We start from the raw sequence: 8,068 nt of genomic DNA on the forward strand, positions 1-8,068 counted from the left end.
GACAATTCGTTGACACAAAGAGTCAGAATAACTAATGAACAAGGAGAAATATTTCAAAAATAGAAGGACAAATGGTTCACACAAAGAGTCATAATGACTTATGAATAAGGAGAAATGGTTCAAACAACGAGTCACAATGAATAATAAACAAGGACAAATGGTTCGAACACTAAGTCACAATAACAAGGACAAATGGTTTGCACAATGAGTCACAATGACAAAGATAAATGGTTCACACAACGAGCCACAATCGCTAACGAACAAGGACAAATGGTTCACACAATGAGTCACAATGACAAGGACAAATGGTTCGCACAATGAGTCACAATGACAAAGACAAATGGTTCACACAACGAGCCACAATGGCTAACGAATAAGGACAAATGGTCCACACAATGAGTCACAATGACAAGGACAAATGGTTTACACGAGTCACAATGCCTAACGAATAAGAATAAATAGTTCACACAACGAGTCACAATGACAAGGACGAATGGTTTGCACAATAAGTCACAATGACATGGACAAATGGCTCACATAACTAATGACAATGCCTAAGAAACAAGGACATATGGTTCACACAACGAGTCACAATGACAAATACAAATGGTTCACACAACGAGTCACATTGACTAATGAACATGGACAAATGGTTCGCACAAAGAGTCACAATGCCTAACTAACATGCCCAAATAATTCACAAAATGAGTCACAATGACAAGGACAAATGGTTCACACGAGTCACGATGCCTAACGAACAAGAACAAATAGTTCACACTACGAGTCACGATGACAAGGACAAATGGTTGGCAAAAGGAGTTACAATGACAAGGACAAATGGTTCACACGACGTGTCACAAAGCCTAAGGAATAAGGTCAAATGGTTCACGTAACGAGTCTCACAATGACAATTCGTTGACACAAAGAGTCACAATAACTAATGAACAAGGAGAAATGGTTCAAAATGACAAGGACAAATGGTTCACACAAAGAGTCACAATGACTTATGAATAAGTAGAAATGGTTCAAACAACGAGTCACAATGAATAATAAACAAGGACAAATGGTTCGAACACTAAGTCACAATGACAAGGACAAATGGTTCGCACAATGAGTCACAATGACAAAGATAAATGGTTCACACAACGAGCCACAATGGCTAACGAACAAGGAGAAATGGTTCACACAATGAGTCACAATGACAACGACAAATGGTTCGCCCAATGAGTCACAATGACAAAGACAAATGGTTCACACAACGAGCCACAATGGCTAACGAATAAGGACAAATGGTTCACACAATGAATCACAATGACAAGGACAAATGGTTTACACGAGTCACAATGCCTAACGATCAAGAACAAATAGTTCACACAACGAGTCACAATGACAAGGACGAATGGTTTGCACAATGAGTCACAATGACATGGACAAATGGCTCACACAACGAATCACAATGCCTAAGAAACAAGGACATATTGTTCACACAACGAGTCACAATGACAAATACAAATGGTTCACACAACGAGTCACATTGACTAATGAACATGGACAAATGGTTCGCACAATGAGTCAGAATGCCTAATGAACATGCACAAATAATTCACAAAATGAGTCACAATGACAAGGACAAATGGTTCACACGAGTCACAATGCCTAACGAACAAGAACAAATAGTTCACACTACGAGTCACGATGACAAGGACAAATGGTTCGCACAAGGAGTTACAATGACAAGGGAAATTGTGACACACCATGTTTTGAGTTTATTTTGTTATAAATTTTGATAAGTTTGATATGGTTGATAATAATAAAATAGTTAATTGTTTGTGCGATGGTAATAAGTTGAAATGGTACTCGGTTGTGTTGATGGTTATTGAGTTTTGTAGCATTTCTGTGCGAACTTCGGGACGAAGTTCATTTTAAGTGGGAAAGACTGTAATACCCCGTAGTTTAGTGAAATCTATATAACTAATTTACGGAATTCAAATAACTACCTAAAGGCATTTATATTTAATAATTGAAAATAGGACGGGATAAATATAATAATAAAATAATGAATGAGTCGGGATTAATTGTCGGACCGTGTGCATTGGGCCGCGTGCCGAGTATAGCTCGAGTAAATTATTTCATAATAATAATAATAATAATAATAAGAATAATAATAATAATAGCATGTGTTATTGTATTATAATAATTGTATTTGAATAATAATAATAATAATCATAGTTGTATAATAATTGTCGTATTTGAATAACAATAATAATAATAATAATATGATAATTGTATAGTTTCGTAATTGCTTTCTTGTACCCTATGACCTAACTATATAAATAGACCGTATTCATCATAAAACCCAAATAATTCACATAAAGAGAAAAGAAAAAGAGGAGCTAGCTAGGAGATCGTCACAAGGTAATATTCTAATCGTCTCTTAACATACTCACCTTAAGACGAATATAACTCGTTAAATAGACAACTGTTTACTGACCCAAGACTATGACTTGAACCAGTGCTGTGAGGGAACCTCTGTGGACCACCGTTGACCACCTTATACCGGCGGGAGAAGGGGCGTTCGAAGGGCGTTTTGGTGGGTGGTTGGTTATGATTATTTACGTATTATACATTATGAACCAATATTTTAATCGTGACTGACCTGGGTTTAGGTTAGGGTGGTGCCTAGTGTTGAGTCAGCCACTGTGGGTGGTCATAGGATGATAAAGGTGGTGGCTTTATGGGCGGTTGGCCGGAATTTCGAAGGTTTTGTACGGTTGTTTTATACACGGTTAACCCGGATATTCAACCTCTTACCGTGGTTTATTCGACTAAGTGTTGGGTTGGTTGGGTACTTGGAGGTTAGTCGTCCATTTGAGTAGTGTTAGCGTGGACAGTGGTGGTGGTTGGTGCGGGTGTTGCCGGGTTTTTTCGCGAAAACAGGGAAAACAGGGGAGTCGTTGGTTGGTGATTGAAACTGTGTAATTGATGGGTGTTGGGACCTCCGTGCTTAGCCTAGACCTTGACCTGACTTGGTGTTTAGTGTGGGGTAGTGCCGCGGGTGGTGGTGATTCATGGTTGCGCGTGGTGGCCGTCTATGGCGGATTGCTTACACGGGTTAGTTGAGTTGTTATAGGTCATTGCGTGTTGTTGTTTGGAGTGGTGTCGTGGATTGTTGGCTGGGATTGGTGGTCGTTGCAGGCTGTGGCAGGGTGGTTGATAGTAAAGGCTTCGGTGAAGGCTGGTGTTGAAGATAGTGGTTGTCGGTTGGGTTTTACGCAGGTTGAAGCGTATAGGGAGTATAAGGATGGGGGTAGTTTGTTATGTTCTAAGTATGGCACGTGACTCATATTATTTTATTGGGTCATGTCTCGTATTGATACGGGTTTTTAAGACGGGTTTATTTGCGTTGTTTTTTAGACGGGTTTTGATTTGGGTAATCGGGTATTGACTTTAATAAATTAATAAATGGGTTTTCGTATTATAATTAAAACGGGATTAATTATACGAGATTATAATTAACGTAATTAATTAATTAATTAATCCATTTATAATTAATGGAATTATTTGAATAAAGTATATAACTAGTAATTATTATTATTTCTACTTGCATTAGGTGACGGTTTTATTGAGGAACTTTATTTGTTGATTGGATTGCATAGTTGGAGTGCGTAATTGGAGTATTTGCTTTCCAGGTAGGGATAAATCCTACTCAACTTTTACTCGATAATGTTTGTTGGGTGATTTATAATAAAGTGAATTGATCATATGAGAATTGTGTTGGTTGATATCATTGAAATTGTAGGAAGGGAGAATTATATTATATATGTTGGTTGGATTAGTTAAGATGGAGCTACTGTTATTGCATTGGTTATTCAGTTTAATACTGGCAGACATCCCTTCGTGGTGATGGAGATTATTATTGCGGTTATATTGGCAGACGTCATGGTATGAGCCTTCGGATGATGTATTTCAGATTTATTCTGGCAGACGATATTTTATCGTATTTACTCGAGGAAGGCCCCAGATTGGTCTGCAGGCCATCTGGTGGATATTACTCAACTATATGTTGAGGTAGACATTATCTTTTGGTAATGTAGCGTGTGTTTACTCACCTTCGGGTTAAGGCTGCCCCGGCCCGGGATTGGCGGGATGATTAGTTAACGAGTTGAGCTCGGCTGAAGTGTGCTAAGTTAAAGGGAGGAGCACGTTGTCTGGGGTTGTGCAATATAAAAAGGAAATTGGATTGTTATCGTATGTTTTTGTTGTTAGTTTTTATTCCTACTCAACCTCGCGGTTGACTGTGTATTCGTGAACACCTGCGGTGAACCGTTTTATGGGGAGAAGATTTGACAGGTACTAAAGATTAGCTGACTCGGGAGCATTGGGATGAGAGCTCGACTTGGACCATAGTTGAAGTCTAGATCACATAGAACAATTATATCACTTTATTTATTTCCGCTGCGAGTTTTAATTATTTTATATTAAGTTTTAGTTGGTTAAGTTGTAATAAACATGTAATCATTAAAGTTTTATTTAAAGTACTTTGGTAAGTTGGACTTTTTTATTCACTACCTCGGGAAACCGATATGGTAACAGTTCTATTTATTTGGGAATGTCTAGCTAAAGGCTCCTGAATAAATGGAGGTGGTACAAAGTGGTATCAGAGCAAAAGAATCCTCAGGCCTAACTAATGAACAATAATGAATTTAGGATGTGTCTAAGAAAATGAACCCCGGGTAGAATCTGTTAGGTGCCCCTCTTAGTGCGGTTAAGAAGGCGCCCTTAATTCGTACCATGACCCTCTCAGTTTAGAACCGGGAACCCTGAGAGAATACTTGAGAGTATGGGGTAGTTATAATTAGTTATATTATAGAGGATATTTGATATGGAGTTACTAACATTGTTACAAAGAAATGTTACGGTAAGTATTGTGCATGATTGTTGGCTTGACCATAAGATAAGAATTGATATTATTTAATGGATGAAATAAGGATTTGATGTTGAATTCTTTTGACATGAGCATGAAAGTAATTGTCGAATTGGTATTGATTATTTGATTGTATGAATATAGTAGTACCATGTCTAGCGATATGCGGTTATGTGAATCGTGAAACCATGTTATTTATCAAATTATGAAATGATTAAACTTGTGCTAGGAATGCTTTAGAGTAGATGCTAGCCGGTGTGAAGTTTGATGACCAAGTTGTGTGGATAGGAGGGTGTTAATGAAGGCTTGTGACCTAGTAAAAAGGAACCTAGAGCTGAACTTATTTGTCATATTTTACCCCTACTTGATTTAGTTTCCACTTGACCTCTGTTTATCGTCTAAGGTTGAAAATTTTATGAATGATAACCCAATGTGTTAGCTTACCAATTCTGTTGGTCTCATGTTTAAAAGTTTTATGGTTTGGGGAAAATAAATAATTTAGTGGACAGTGGACAAAATGTTCCTATACATTTATGTTTTCGACAAATAGTTTTGTAAAATTTCTCAATTAATACGTACTTAATATTTTTCCTTAATTCCAACTTCACTCTTTAAAGGATTTAAATATGTTTCGAAATTGATAAGGCACGTTGCGAGGCAAATGTTTGACAATTATTAGTAATTTTTACAAGTTGACCCAAGTTTTTGACAAATTGCTGATCAGTTTCTGTTTCGACCCACTGAATCGTAAAAAAAATCTTTATAAAATATTTATTCGAGATTTGGGCTTAATCCTTTTTCTCATGTTTTGAAAACTCTTTATATTTTCTAGAAGGAATAAAAACTCAAAGTAGAATGTCACGGTTATTTATTAGTGATTTTTTTTAAAAGTTACAGCATGTTTACTAGCTTTTGAAATGCCTGACTTCATGACAAAAGTTTAATCAAAATTGTTTAATAAGTTATGAACCTTGTTAATATGTCTTAATAAGTATGTTTACATGGTGTGAATGGTATACTCATCAATTATATGTTTGATATGCGGTAAATGGGAAGTTCTATTTGGTGATTCTGTTGACTCGGTTGAGTTAATATTTCGATTAGATGACATGTTGCTAGAATTCTTGATTGATTTGCTGAAAGGGAATTAATGTAATGTTGATAATCATATGGTTGAGTAGGAGGATTATTTTTGTATAGGCATTTAAGATATCTGTGTCATTTTAACAAGTATTTCTCAATGTGAAACTTCGGGACGAAGTTTAATTTTAGGGCGGTAGATTGTGACACACCATGTTTTGAGTTTATTTTGTGATAAATTTTGATAAGTTTGATAAGTTTGATAATAATAAGATAGTTAATTGTGTGTGCGATGGTAATAAGTTGAAATGGTACTCGGTTGTGTTGATGGTTATTAAGTTTTGTAGCATTTCTGGGCGAACTTCGGGACGAAGTTCATTTTAAGGAGGAAAGACTGTAATACCCCGTAGTTTAGTGAAATATATATAACTCATTTACGGAATTCAAATAATTAATTAAAGGCATTTATATTTCATAATTAAAAATAGGACAGGATAAATATAACAATAAAATAATGAATGAGTCGGCATTAATTGTCTGGCCGTGTGCATTGGGCCGCGTGCTGAGTATAGCTCGAGTAAATTATTTCATAATAATAATAATAATAATAATAATAATAATAATAATAATAATAATAATAATAATAATAATAATAATAATAATAATAATAATAATAATAATAATAATAATAATAATAATAATAATAATAATAATAATAATAATAATAATAATAATAATAATAATAATAATAATAATAATAATAATAATAATAATAATAATAATAATAATAATAATAATAGCATGTGTAATTGTATTATAATAATTGTATTTGAATAATAATAATAATAATCGTAGTTGTATAAAAATAGTTGATTTGTATAACAATAATAATAATAATATGATAATTGTATAGTTTCCTAATTGCTTTCTTGTACCCTATGACCTAACTATATAAATAGACCGTATTCATCATAAAACACAAATAATTCACATAAAGAGAAAAGAAAAAGAGGAGCTAGCTAGGAGATCATCACAAGGTAATATTCTAATCGTCTCTTAACATACTCACCTTAACACGAATATAACTCGTTAAATAGACAACTGTTTACTGACCGAAGACTATGACTTGAACCACTACTGTGAGGGAACCTCTATGGACCACCGTTGACCACCATATACCGGCGGGAGAGGGGCGTTCGAAGGGCGTTTTGGTGGGTGGTTTGTTATGATGATTTACGTATTATACATGTTATGAACCAATATTTTAATCGTGAATGACCTGGGTTTAGGGCTGAGTTGGCCGGAATTTCGAAGGTTTTGTACTTTTGTTTTATACACGGTTAAACCGGATATTCAACCCCTTATCGTGATTTATTCGACTAAGTGTTGGGTTGGTTTGGTTCTTGGAGGTTAGTCGGCCATTTTAGTGGTGTTAGGGTGGCCAGTGGTGGTGGTTGGTGCGGGTGTTGCCGAGTATTTTGGAGAAAACTGTAACACCCCATATTTTATTAAGTTGGATAAAATTCTTTTAATTGCTATTTTGAATTTAATTACATCATTTAACGATTTATATATATATGCTTAGCTAATTAATTAATTTCATCATAATTCGATACGTTAATTTTAATAATCATTAATAAGTTTATTTAAAGTTAGTTCGAGTTTATTGAAGTTAGTTCGAGTTTATTTATTTTTTAATTTCCGTTTCTTTACGAGTCCTTATGAAAGTTGTTTTAAGTGAACCCGAGATGGATTTTGGGAACAAAACCGTCCAATTAGCTATTTTGAGCTTATTTCACTAAATTAGCAATTTTTATTAATATCCGTTAGTTTCGTAAAAATCGCTAATAATTCCGTTTCAAGCCGATTTCTTATTATCTACGTTAACTAGCTGAGTTTATTTTATTTTCACTCATTAAATTTATTTATTATTGATTCCGTTTTATTACTGAAACTTTTACTTAAATCGGTTAAATTTAACTCGAAACGGTTTTAATAACTATCGAAGTTACTTAACGATGAAGAAACGTACGTATAATAAATTGCAGGCAGGCAAGCTGCTCC

This window comes from Silene latifolia, chromosome Y (genome assembly GCF_048544455.1).
Source record: "Silene latifolia isolate original U9 population chromosome Y, ASM4854445v1, whole genome shotgun sequence".
NCBI lineage: Eukaryota > Viridiplantae > Streptophyta > Magnoliopsida > Caryophyllales > Caryophyllaceae > Silene > Silene latifolia.